Raw genomic sequence first — 12,533 nt, forward strand, 5'->3', positions numbered from 1 at the left:
GAGTTGGCTACCGTTCGGATTCAGTAGGTACTTAGTACCACTTGCACCATTCCTCAAACCCGGGGTTAACCGGTTAAACCGTTATCTAAACCAAATCGTACTAGTAACCATGGTATCTCCAGGTTTAACCGGTTAACCTTGGTTTAGTGAATGGAACAAACCTTAGTGTAAATTTCATTCGAAAGCGTGACATAACGTACGCGTTTGCGTCAAGTCTCATTTTGTATGGGATTATGAGTGAGGGAGGCCTTTGCCCAGCAGTGGGACACAACAGGCTAACAAATAAATAATAATAAATATGAGTTTTCAAAACGTCCCGATTGGCGTTGTTCAAAATCCCGTACAAAATTAGGCTTAAGACGAAACAGGAGCTGAGTTTTAAACTTTTTAGGTAAATATACCCGTCTTGCTAACGGAAGCGGCTCCTAAAACTAATGCGATAAGGACAAGGCGAATAATCCTGCGTAAAAATCTCAAAAATTGAGGTTTCGTACTCGACTGTTTCCTCCTCCAAAACTTAAACAATCGTAACCAAATTTGGAAATCTAAATGATTATGAAATTATCTGTGTCGGACCGTTTTGCTTTTTTGACTAATTGATATCAGTTTTGAATACTACGCCTCTCATTGCGGCATAGTCAATGAGGCCATTTTGGCCATTTTTGAAGGGCTCTAACGCCTTTAAAAACAAAAATATCAAAAATAGCAAAACGGTCCGTCACAGACATAGACAATTTTAATCTGTGTCGAAAAAAATCATTGCTCTAGCATCAAAACCCGAGGAAACAGTGGAGTACGTTTGTATGGAGAAATGACCACTCCTGTTGGCTTTTAAAGGTGACATTCCATTTCCAACTGCAGCTGCAATACTGTTCATTTTAGTATGAAAATTGACAGTGACAGCGACGCGTTCAGTACCGGGAGTGCAGCTGCGGTTAGAAATGGAATGTTACCATAACGCAAACGCGTACGTCACGTCACGCTAACTATCGGATGAAATTCACACTAGGGGTTCAGAGGGCACCAGCGTTAAGGTGACAATCATGTTGATGTTAATTGAATTAAGGCCACCAACCACATTAATTAACGGACCGAGGACCTTTGAGCCGGGTACGATTCAGGGTGGTTTATTTTAGATTATTTAATAATTTATGTATTGTGCCGTGTTTATTTGTAGTTTTAGTATATAAGTTAGTTTATAGGTATTTATTGTAATGTAATTGCTTAACATGTTTTTCTTTGTACATGACGATCCTTATTAAATAAAATTTTAAAGTGTATTAACGGACTGATTAACATCAATCAACAGTGCGCGCATCCTGGCCGTTTCGGTCCCCGAGTCAGGCCACTGGTTAAAAGCTCTACCATCTCGACAGGTCGGCACTGTTCTGGATCCAAGTAGCTTAAGGATAGCAATATGCTTGAGGCTTGGATCCAGAATATGTGTTCCCCAAACGTGCGTCTGCGGCAAGGATGTGGACCAGTTGGGCCGCCATGGCCTCTCATGTTCAAGAAGCGCCGGCCGAATATTCCGCCACAGCACGATTAACGATCTGGTCCGTCGCATGTCGCAGAACCCGTGGGCATGGCGAGGGACGACGGCAAGCGTCCAGACGGAGCCACGTTGGTGCCGTGGAAGTTAGGAGGGGCCCTGGTGTGGGACGCAACATGTGTCAACACCTTTGCACAATCCCACATTCAGGGGACCCGCATTCGGGCCGGCGCTGCGGCTGACCAGGCCCAAGTTCTCAAGCGCCGCAAATACTCGACGTTGCTCAACGACTATGAGTTTGCGGCGCTCGCGGTTGAGACTTTGGGTCCCTGGTCAGCCGACATGAAAACATTTATAGGAGCACTATCGGCGCGGCTGGTTGACACCACAGGGGACCCCAGGGCTGGTGCGTACCTCTCTCAACGTATTTCCCTTGGGATACAGAGAGGTAACGCCGCCAGTGTCATGGGGTCCATGCCGCAGTCCGACCTGTTGGACGGGGTATTCTTTTTATAGTTTGGTTTTTTGTAGGTAAGTATATTTTATAGTTTGTATTTTTTATTTTATTTCTAGTTTTAACTTTAGTTTTAATATTGTATTCAATATAAATAATCAACAGTGTGGTATGAAACTTACCAGGATACAAAAAAAATACCGAACGCTTTAACTTTGCTGCAACAAACCCTGCTTTATAAGTTTTGATTAAATATTTATGTTTATTTATTCCTTAATGTTTTAGTTAAATAAATAACCTATGAAATGATTTGCACAATTTACATCTCAAAGGTCACACATGGGCTCAGAAAGTCATGTCGTTTTTGAATCCGTGACGAAAAGATGATGGTGTCAACTGTCATTAGAGAGTGGTGTGACGTCACGGTGATTTTTATGAGATTGCCCCACATTTAATTTTATTATTTTAACTACATGACTATTTATTTTACCGCCATTTGTACCATGTATTGTGCAATAAAGATTAAATAAATAAAAGTGAAGACTTTATCACACATGTGAATTGAAATAGAAATAGGTCCCCATAGGTACTTATTTACGGTAAGGTAAATATTAAATATAATAAAATAATCCCAATCCGCATTGGGCTAGCGTGGGGACTATTAGCCCAAGCCCTCTCGCGCATTAGAGAAGGCCTGTGCTCAGCAGTGGGACGTATATAGGCTGAAATGATGATGATGAATAAAATAAATATTATAGGAATATTCTTCCACAAATTGACTAAATCCCACGGTAAGCTCAAGAAAGCCTGTGTTGTGGGTTGTGGGCAGAGATGGGCATTTCGTAATTGATTCCTGATTCCACGATTACTCGAAATTACTTTGTAATCTGATTACCGATTCCCAGATTACTTTGTAATCTATAATACCGAATTACTAAGTACAATTCCATTTGAGGAATCAGGAATCAGTTTTTCTAATATTACAATTCCTAGTAATTGGAATCATTGTCGATTCCTCATTACAGGAATGCATTACTTGATTCCTTTCAGATTACATTTTGTACTTCTACTATCAAAAGTACATTTCGATAGTAGATATGTATAGATGTTGTGAATGTTGGCTTACTAGATATAGATGCACCTTACTTGAATCAGGTGAGCAGATTTCGAAAATGATGACAGTTTTGGAATCCGACATGTCTGCCGTGCACTTTGACATAAAAGTCGTCATGGGTGTCGTTTTATAGGTTTCAGGGAGTGCCGGTTTCGAAAATGATGACAGTTTTGGAATACGACACGTCTACCGTGCACTTTGACATAAAAGTCGTCACGGGTGTCGTTTTATAGGTTTCAGGGAGTGCAGAATGCGAAAATGATGACAGTTTTAGAATCCGACATGTCTGCCGTGCACTTTGACATAAAAGTCGTCATGGGTGTCGTTTTATAGGTTTCAGGGAGTGCCGGTTTCGAAAATGATGACAGTTTTGGAATCCGACATGTCTGCCGTGCACTTTGACATAAAAGCGTCATTACGTAAACCTATAAAACGACACCCAAGACGACTTTTATGTCAAAGTGCACGGCAGACATGTCGGATTCCAAAACTGTCATCATTTTCGAATTTTGCACTCCCTGAAACCTATAAAACGATACCCATGACGACTTTTATGTCAAAGTGCACGGCAGACATGTCGGATTCCAAAACTGTCATCATTTTCGAATTCTCCACTCCCTGAAATGAAATTTATAAAACGGCACCCATGACGACTTTTATGTCAAAGTGCACGGCAGACATGTCGGATTCCAAAACTGTCATCATTTTCGAATTCTGCACTTCCTGAAACCTATAAAACGACACCCATGACGACTTTTATGTCAAAGTGCACGGCAGACATGTCGGATTCCAAAACTGTCATCATTTTCGAAACCGGCTCTCCCTGAAACCTATAAAACGGCACCCATGACGACTTTTATGTCAAAGTGCACGGCAGACATGTCGGATTCCAAAACTGTCATCATTTTCGAATTCTGCACTTCCTGAAACCTATAAAACGACACCCATGACGACTTTTATGTCAAAGTGCACGGCAGACATGTCGGATTCCAAAACTGTCATCATTTTCGAATTCTGCACTTCCTGAAACCTATAAAACGACACCCATGACGACTTTTATGTCAAAGTGCACGGCAGACATGTCGGATTCCAAAACTGTCATCATTTTCGCATTCTGCACTCCCTGAAACCTATAAAACGACACCCGTGACGACTTTTATGTCAAAGTGCACGGCAGACATGTCGGATTCCAAAACTGTCATCATTTTCGCATTCTGCACTCCCTGAAACCTATAAAACGACACCCATGACGACTTTTATGTCAAAGTGTACGGCAGACATGTCGGATTCCAAAACTGTCATCATTTTCGCATTCTGCACTCCCTGAAACCTATAAAACGACACCCGTGACGACTTTTATGTCAAAGTGCACGGTAGACATGTCGGATTCTAAAACTGTCATCATTTTCGAAATCTGCGCCCCCGAAAACTTTTATGATACAGTTTCACACAAAAAGTGTATTTATGGCTGGGAGAAGAACGATCAAAAGTATTTTGACACCGAGTAATGTAATTTAGTCTGAACAATATTACGTAATCAGATTACTGGAGTAATTGATTACGAAGGAATCGCGTTTACACTTGTACTTAGATATATTCAATTCCAAAGGAATCAAGTACGCAAGTAATCAGCGGATTTGATTCCAGTAATTTCGATTACCAAAGGAATCGATTACTAAGGAATCATGATTACTGTAATGTAATGTGTAATTTAATTCCAAAAGGAATTGATTACGCCCAACTCTGGTTGTGGGTACTCAGACAACGATATGCTTATATAATATACAAATATTTAAATACATAGAAAACATCCATGACTCAGGAAAAAATATCTGTCTTCGTCACACAAATAAATAAATGCCCTTACCGGGATTCGAACCCAGGACTATCGGCTACATAGGCAGGGTAACTACTCACTAGGCCAGACCGGTCGTCAAAAGGTAAGGGTTCAAACAAGTTCAACAAAACAAATATACCTATTTTTATCGCTCCTCTACACGATGGGCCAACGCCGGCCACTCCAAGGGACGCATTTATGCGTTAGAGGGAGCAAGTGATATTGCTATCTCATTCTACCGCATGGCTGCGTCCCTTGGAGTGACTGGCGTTGGCCCATCGTGTAGAGGAGCCATTATATACAGTTATTTTACTTATTTTCTATCAAACATTTGTGTCAAATGTAGGTACCTTAAAGTAATTTATTTCTTAACTAAACATAAAACTAATTAAAAACTATGTAAATATAAATATAAAGCTAAATAAGTATACAATAAATTGGCTACTGAAGCCCATCCCGAGCTGCCCCCGAGGCAAAGGTGCCCATCACGCACGCTTATACCTACCTTACATACCAGTACCTTTAATATTTAAAAAATTTTGCACAAAAAATAAAAAAGCACAAACGAAAGACTTATGTAATGCCTAGCTAAAGGCATTCTCTGCCAAGTGATAATCAACCATTATAATATATTATACCTATACACCTATTTTACTGACATATTTGTCTATGAATCCACAGCATATTTTAAACATTTTTACAATTAAACTACGTTATTTAATTACACGAAGTCTTCACACAGACAATTATTACAGGTAATAACCCCATTAACAAGTGAAAGCTGTAAAAAACATATAGTTTAAGACTTTTACTATCTAATTTGTAGATTTATATTATGGTTGAGATTGTGAGATATGAATTAAATTTAAATTAAGAACGTAGCTAGACTCAGACTGAGATAAGTCTATATCGATTTCGATAGCATACCCAGTGCAAGTGTCATACACATTTTAAACGTCAAACTTCTATGAAATTATGACATATAAATAACACTTGCACTGTGCTATCAAAATCATTGCAGACTTCCCTAGGTCTACACCTACCCTAATCATTTTGATACCTCCATTTGGTCCTGAATGCGTGGCATTCGAGTTTGTGCAATCCTAGGAGGTGTGCATAAGTAATTTCTCTTTTTCATTATTTTGCTTGTAGCTCGAAAACGCATAAAATGTCGTTCTGCTCCATATTAATGAGGGTTAAATTCTGCATAGAATGCGAACTTCAAATTCGATTTACTGGCATAAACGAAAACAAAAGATAGAAACCTCATTCACTTGCAAAGTAAAGAAAAACGCCTTTTCATCAGTATCTGGGATATAACCGCCAAAATCGAAGTTCGTAAATTGCGGGTATTTGTCTCTGTCACTCTAATTACGTCTTAATGAGAGTAAAAGAGAAAGATCCCCGCAATTTGCAAATTTCGGTTTTCGCGGTAGACTCCCTGATCCACCAAACCTTGCTAGTAGTACTATTTGACGGTTTACAACCTAGAGGGTAAACTAGGCCTTATTGGGATTAGTCCGGTCACGATGTTTTCCTTCGCCGAAAAGCGACAAGTAAATATCAAATTATATTTCGTACATAAGTTCCGAAAAACTCATTGGTAAGAGCCGGGGTTCGAATTCGGGGTCCGGATTGAAAATCGCACGCTCTTACCGCTAGGCCACTAGCGTTGACCCCTTGCCTATAGTTCGTTTTTTTAGCATTAGAAAGAACTTGAAAGAAGGCAAGCGATCTTGACATGTCTTTTAATTGAAAAAAGCTTTTAAAAAATCAGTAACTATTACTTATAAAAGCAGAAGAATATAAATGATCGTATTAGATTAATAATTGTTACATATTTGCCGTAACTTATTTTTAAAACGTGTTTTACAATTAAAAGACACATCAAGATTGTTTACCTTATTTCTAATGCTAAAAAAATGAACTATCGTTGACGGGAATCATGCATTAATTATGTGTATGTTTTAATTGTTACGATTACCTACACATCAATCAGTAACATAAGTTTCCGTAAGAATAACAAGCGAAATATAACGTAACAAATGAAGTTTGAAGTTTCCTTGATCCGATCCAATTGATGCGATTATAATATCTACGCAACATAGTGTGAGGTACGATTGTATATTTTTCTACATGTCTTGTCTTCTATGACTGGCGCTGACAAGCGCTGGTGGCCTAGCGGTAAGAGCGTGCGACTTTGAATCCGGAGGTCGCGGGTTCAAACCCCGGCTCGTACCAATCAGTTTTTCGGAACTTATGTACGAAATATCATTTGATATTTGCCAGTCGCTTTTCGGTGAAGGAAAACATCGTGAGGAAACCGGACTAATCCTAATAACGCCTAGTTTCCCCTCTGGGTTGGAAGGTCAGATGGCAGTCCAGTCGCTTTCGTAAAAACTAGTGACTACGTCAAATCATGGGATTAGTTGTCAAGCGGAGCCCAGGCTCCCATGAGCCGTGGCAAAATGCCGGGATAACGCCAGGAAGAAGAGTCTTGTCTTATATGAGCCGATTTTTATTGTGTAGTTTTTAGGGTTCCGTACCCTAAGGGCAAATACGGGACGATATAACTAAGACTCCTTTGTCCGTCTGTCTGTCACCATCCTGTATCTCATGAACCGTGATAGTAAGACAGTTGAAATTTTCACAGATGTTGTATTTTTGTTGACGCTATAAAAATAAATAGATATAAAATAAAAAGTAGAGATGCCCCGAATAGTGAATTTGGCCGAATACCTACCGAATACCTAATATTCAGCCCTTTCTCGGCCGAATACCGAATATTCGGCATGACATGCGAACCTTTTGAGTAACAATTTTTATGAAAACTTTTCACCAACAAAGCACAACGTTTTCTAAGATATATTTTTATGTTGAACAGAATTAATGAATTTAGTTAGTCATTCAAATCAGACCCATGATAAAAATAAAATATTTTGTAATCAACAAATGCTCAAAAACGTGCCTTCGTATTAAACTTCTTTCCAAGAATACGTTTTAAATATGTACCTATTTTTTGGTTCTTTTTTTTATTAGTTATTCTTTTTAGGTAAGTGTAACAGATATTCGGTATTCGGCGGAATAGTGCCTACTATTCGGCCGAATACCGAATAGTCTGCAAAGTGGCCGAATAGTTGCCGAATATTCGTGGCATCTCGTCGTACGGAAGCCTTAGTGGGCGAGTCCGAGTCGGACTTGTCCGGTTTTTTCTGTATTTAACTTCTTTCCGAGAATACGTTTTAAATATGTACCTATTTAATGGTAATTTTTAACCGACTTCCAAATCCCAAAGGAGGAGGTTATCAATTCGGTTGTATGTTTTTTTTTTTTTTTATGTTTGTTACTCCATATCTCCGTCATTACTGGACCGATTTTGAAAATTATTTTTTTGATTGTATGTATATGCATACAGATTGGTCCCGTTTTTGTCAAAATCCAGTTCTGATGATGGGATCCATAAGGAATCGACGGAACTCCTCAAATCTTAAAGGCATACATATGGTGATTTTTGTGTTTTTATCAACAAATCAAGCATATACATTCAAAAACGTGACATTTGATGAAGTGGAACTGCTGATGATGATCAGAACGGAACTCTTCAACGACGCATAGTTCACCTTTGGCGATTTGTCCTCTTCGTTATGTTTGTTAAGCAAGTTAAGTTTTTAAGCCACAATTTTATCAAGCTTGAGTTCTGATGATGGGATCCATGAGAAATCGAGGGAACTCCTCAAATTTTAAAGGCATGCGTATAGAGATTTTTGTATTTTCATCAGAAAATCAAGCATTTTCATTAAAAACTGTCGCATTTGATGAAGTGGAACTGCTGATGATGATCAGAACGGAACTCTTCAACGACGCATAGTTCACGTTTGGCGATTTCTCCTCTTCGTTATGTTTGTTAAGCAAGTTTAGTTTTTAAGCCACATTTCTGTCAAGCTCGAGTTCTGATGATGGGATCCATAAGGAATCGAGGGAACTCCTCAAATCTTAAAGGCATACGTATAGAATTTTTTGTATTTTCATCATAAAATCAAGCATTTACATTAAAAACTGTTGCATTTGATGAAGTGGAACTGCTGATGATGATCAGAACAGAACTCTTCAACGACGCATAGTACATGTTTGGTGATTTCGAATTTCGATTTTGACTTGGACTGGGACCCGGACTCATACCCGGATCCGGTTCGGACCCGGACTCGGACTCGGACTCGGACCCGGACTCGGACCCGGACTCGGACCCGGACTCGGACTCGGACTCGGACCCGGACCCGGACTTGGACCGGGACTCGGACCCGGACTCTGACTCAGAGACCCGGACCTTGACCCGGAAAACCACTATGATACCTAAACTAAATAAACCACTATGATTACCTACCATAAAATGTGGGTATGATGATGCCAAACCCCTCCCGCTCAAACTCCCGTACACCGCACCGCATGCGCCGTTAAGTGGGTTAGGTTAGGTTTGAACTGCGATCCTCACAGAACCGAACAAAAGTGGGTTAGGTTTGGTTAGAACTGCGAGTCTTACAGAAACGAAATGCTACTAGAAAAGTGGGTTTGATTAGGTTCGAACTGCGATCCTCACAGAACCGAACTGCTATCAGAGAAGTGGGTTAGGTTAGGCTAGATAACTACGACCCTTACGGAAACGAAATGCTACTAGAAAGTAGGTACTGGTTTTACCTCCTTTTCTACATAGTGCACCATCTACCATAATCTTTCACCGGGCCCCATAGAAGTCGGTTTTTTTTTCTTAAAAATTATTTTGATTAGTTTTTCTTTTTAGGTAAGTGCAACAGATATTCGGTATTCGGCCGAATAGTAGGCAACATTCGGCCGAATACCGAATAGTCGGCAAAGTGGCCGAATAGGCCGAATACCGAATAGTTGCCGAATATTCGTGGCATCTCTAGTAAAAAGTACGGAAGCCTTGGTGGGCGAGTCCGAGTCGGACTTGTCCAGTTTTTTCTGACAGATTTTAATAAAATGTGGTAAGTATGAAGTGAATAAATACGATATTCCAATATGGGACAAAAACAGTATGTCCTTTTCTGTTGGGTTACAAAAATACCATTTTGTAGTACTTTTAGGGTTCCGTACCCGAAGGGTAAAAACGGGACTCTATTACTAAGACCCCGCTGTCCGTCTGTCGGTCTTTCTATCACCAGGCTGTATCTCACGAACCGTGATAGCTAGACAATTAAAATTTTCACAGATGATGTACTTCTGTTGCCGCTATAACAAAAAATACGGATAACAGAATATATATAATAAATATTTAAGTGGGGCTCTCATACAACAAACGTAATGTTTTTGCCGTTTTTTGCGTAATGGTAAGGAACCCTTCGTGCGCGAGTCCGACTCGCACTTGGCCGGTTTTATATTCTTCTCTGGTGTTGCAGGTGTTCATGGGCGACGATAATCGCTTACCATCAGGCAACTCGTATGGTCGTTTGCATCCTACGTCATATAAAAAAAACCGGCCAAGTGCGAGTAGGACTCGCGTTTCTAGGGTTCCGTACATAAGTCCGACTCACGCTTGACTGCACATTTCTAATAGGTTTTACTGTCATCTATAGGTAAAGAACTATTTTGAGTATTTTTTTTTCAAAATTTTAGACCCATTAGTTTCGGAGATAAAGGGGGAATGGTCATTATTTGGCTATTTTCTTAAATAACTTCGAACCTATGTACTTTAAAATTATAAAAAAATATGTACATCTTTAGGTCACCAATTTACATATGTGTACTAAATTTCAACTTAATTGGTCCAGTAGTTTCCGAGAAAATAGGCTGTGACAGACGGACAGACAGACACGCACGAGCGATCCTATAAGGGTTCCGTTTTTTCCTTTTGAGGTACGGAACCCTAAAAATGAAAAATGTAGGTATGTACAGATATTTGTAGTTGGATCTTGTACTATAAAATGAACTGTGGTGTAATATCCGAGGCACTGAAATAATCCAATGTTACATAAACACTTCCTAAATTAATTGAACTGAATTGTATGCTCGCTACACACAACTGAAGCACGAATACTGTAAGTTTCTGAAAATTGATAGTATTTTACAAGCTTTTATTTAGTTTCTGACCGTTGTCTGTCTGTGTGTAATCATAATCAAATCTTGCAAGTTAAATTTGATCCGCTTCCCGGTTTCCGATTGAGCTGAAATTTTGCATACATACGTAAGTCGGGTGACAATGCAATATTATGATGTCATCTAGCTGATCTGATGGAGACCGGAGGTGGCCACAGGAACTATGTGATAAAACAACGAAACCTAATTGTGTTTGGGATTTTTAGAATTGTCTCGATGAGCATTAGTTAACTGTGGAAAAAAAAGTACAGTCAGCGATAAAGGCTTGTACATACCAAAAATGAAATTTTTGCCAAAAACTTATTTGAGGGCACTTTCAATTAACTATTTAAGCAAAAGTATCGTTAAATGGGGAGTCAAAAATCAGAATAGAAATTGTATAACAAATCCATTTATACCCTTTCAATTATTTATGGTAAAAAAAAATCGTACTTGGAACCTAAAATGCTCAAGTGCAGAAACGTATCATTTTTTACACACCATCTAGAACCACAATGACCCTCTTTCAGAGCATGAGAAATAAAAATTGCATTTATTGTCACCCCTGCGCTCGGTCATGTGGTGAATTGCGCACCGGATTCGTCTCAAGTCACCCCATATTACGGTACGTTGTGCCTAATTAATTTAATTAGTTTACGTTTTAACTAAGGTTCAATCAAAGTGAAGTTAGACCCGCAGGTCAAAGCGAGTACGGTTGTATACATTTGCTCTGCTTGATCGTAGCCAGAGGCAAAACTATCGCTCACTCACTATTGTCCAGAAACCAAAGGTCACATTTTGAAAGGTTAATGTAGTAACTCTCACCTGTACCATAATTTTATACTTAAGTTACGGGGGGAAAAAAATAGTTAAGTAGTACCTTTATGCGGTAGTGACCGAGTGGGTATAACGTCCGGCTTTCAATCCGGAGGACGCGGGTTCAAATCCTGGCTCGTACCAATAAGTTTTTCGGAACTTATGTACGAAATATCATTTGATATTTACCACTAGCTTTTCCGTGAAGAAAAACATCGTGAGAAAACCTGCATACATGTGCGAAGAATTTCGAAAGTGTTTGTGAAGTCCCCAATCCGCATTGGGCTAGCGTGGGGACTATAGAGAGAGGCCTGTGCCCAGCAGTGGGACGTATATAGGCTGAATTATGATTATATTATATTAGTACCTTTATGCTGGCTTTAAATATTATCCAAAATACACAAAGAAAGAGAGAAGACATCATGAATAAGTATATTTTTTGCAGTTTTATGTTATTAACTTAAATACATATTATTATACCAGAAGTTTTTTTATTTATTTATTTATTTAGGTAAACAAACAGCCACTACAAGTTATACTTATTGAACTATAATTGCTATAATATCTACAATATGTGTGGCCCACACCGCTTACCACTTATTACTATAAATAATGTAATGTTCATTCAGAGCCGAACTAATCACCGGACTCCCGGTGTCACCGGACTCCCGGACTCAATTTTAAAACCCATTCAAAAATAAAAGGTATCGAGATACCTATAGCAAAATACTAA

This window comes from Cydia fagiglandana, chromosome 21 (assembly GCF_963556715.1).
Source record: "Cydia fagiglandana chromosome 21, ilCydFagi1.1, whole genome shotgun sequence".
In the NCBI taxonomy this organism is placed as follows: Eukaryota; Metazoa; Arthropoda; class Insecta; order Lepidoptera; family Tortricidae; genus Cydia; species Cydia fagiglandana.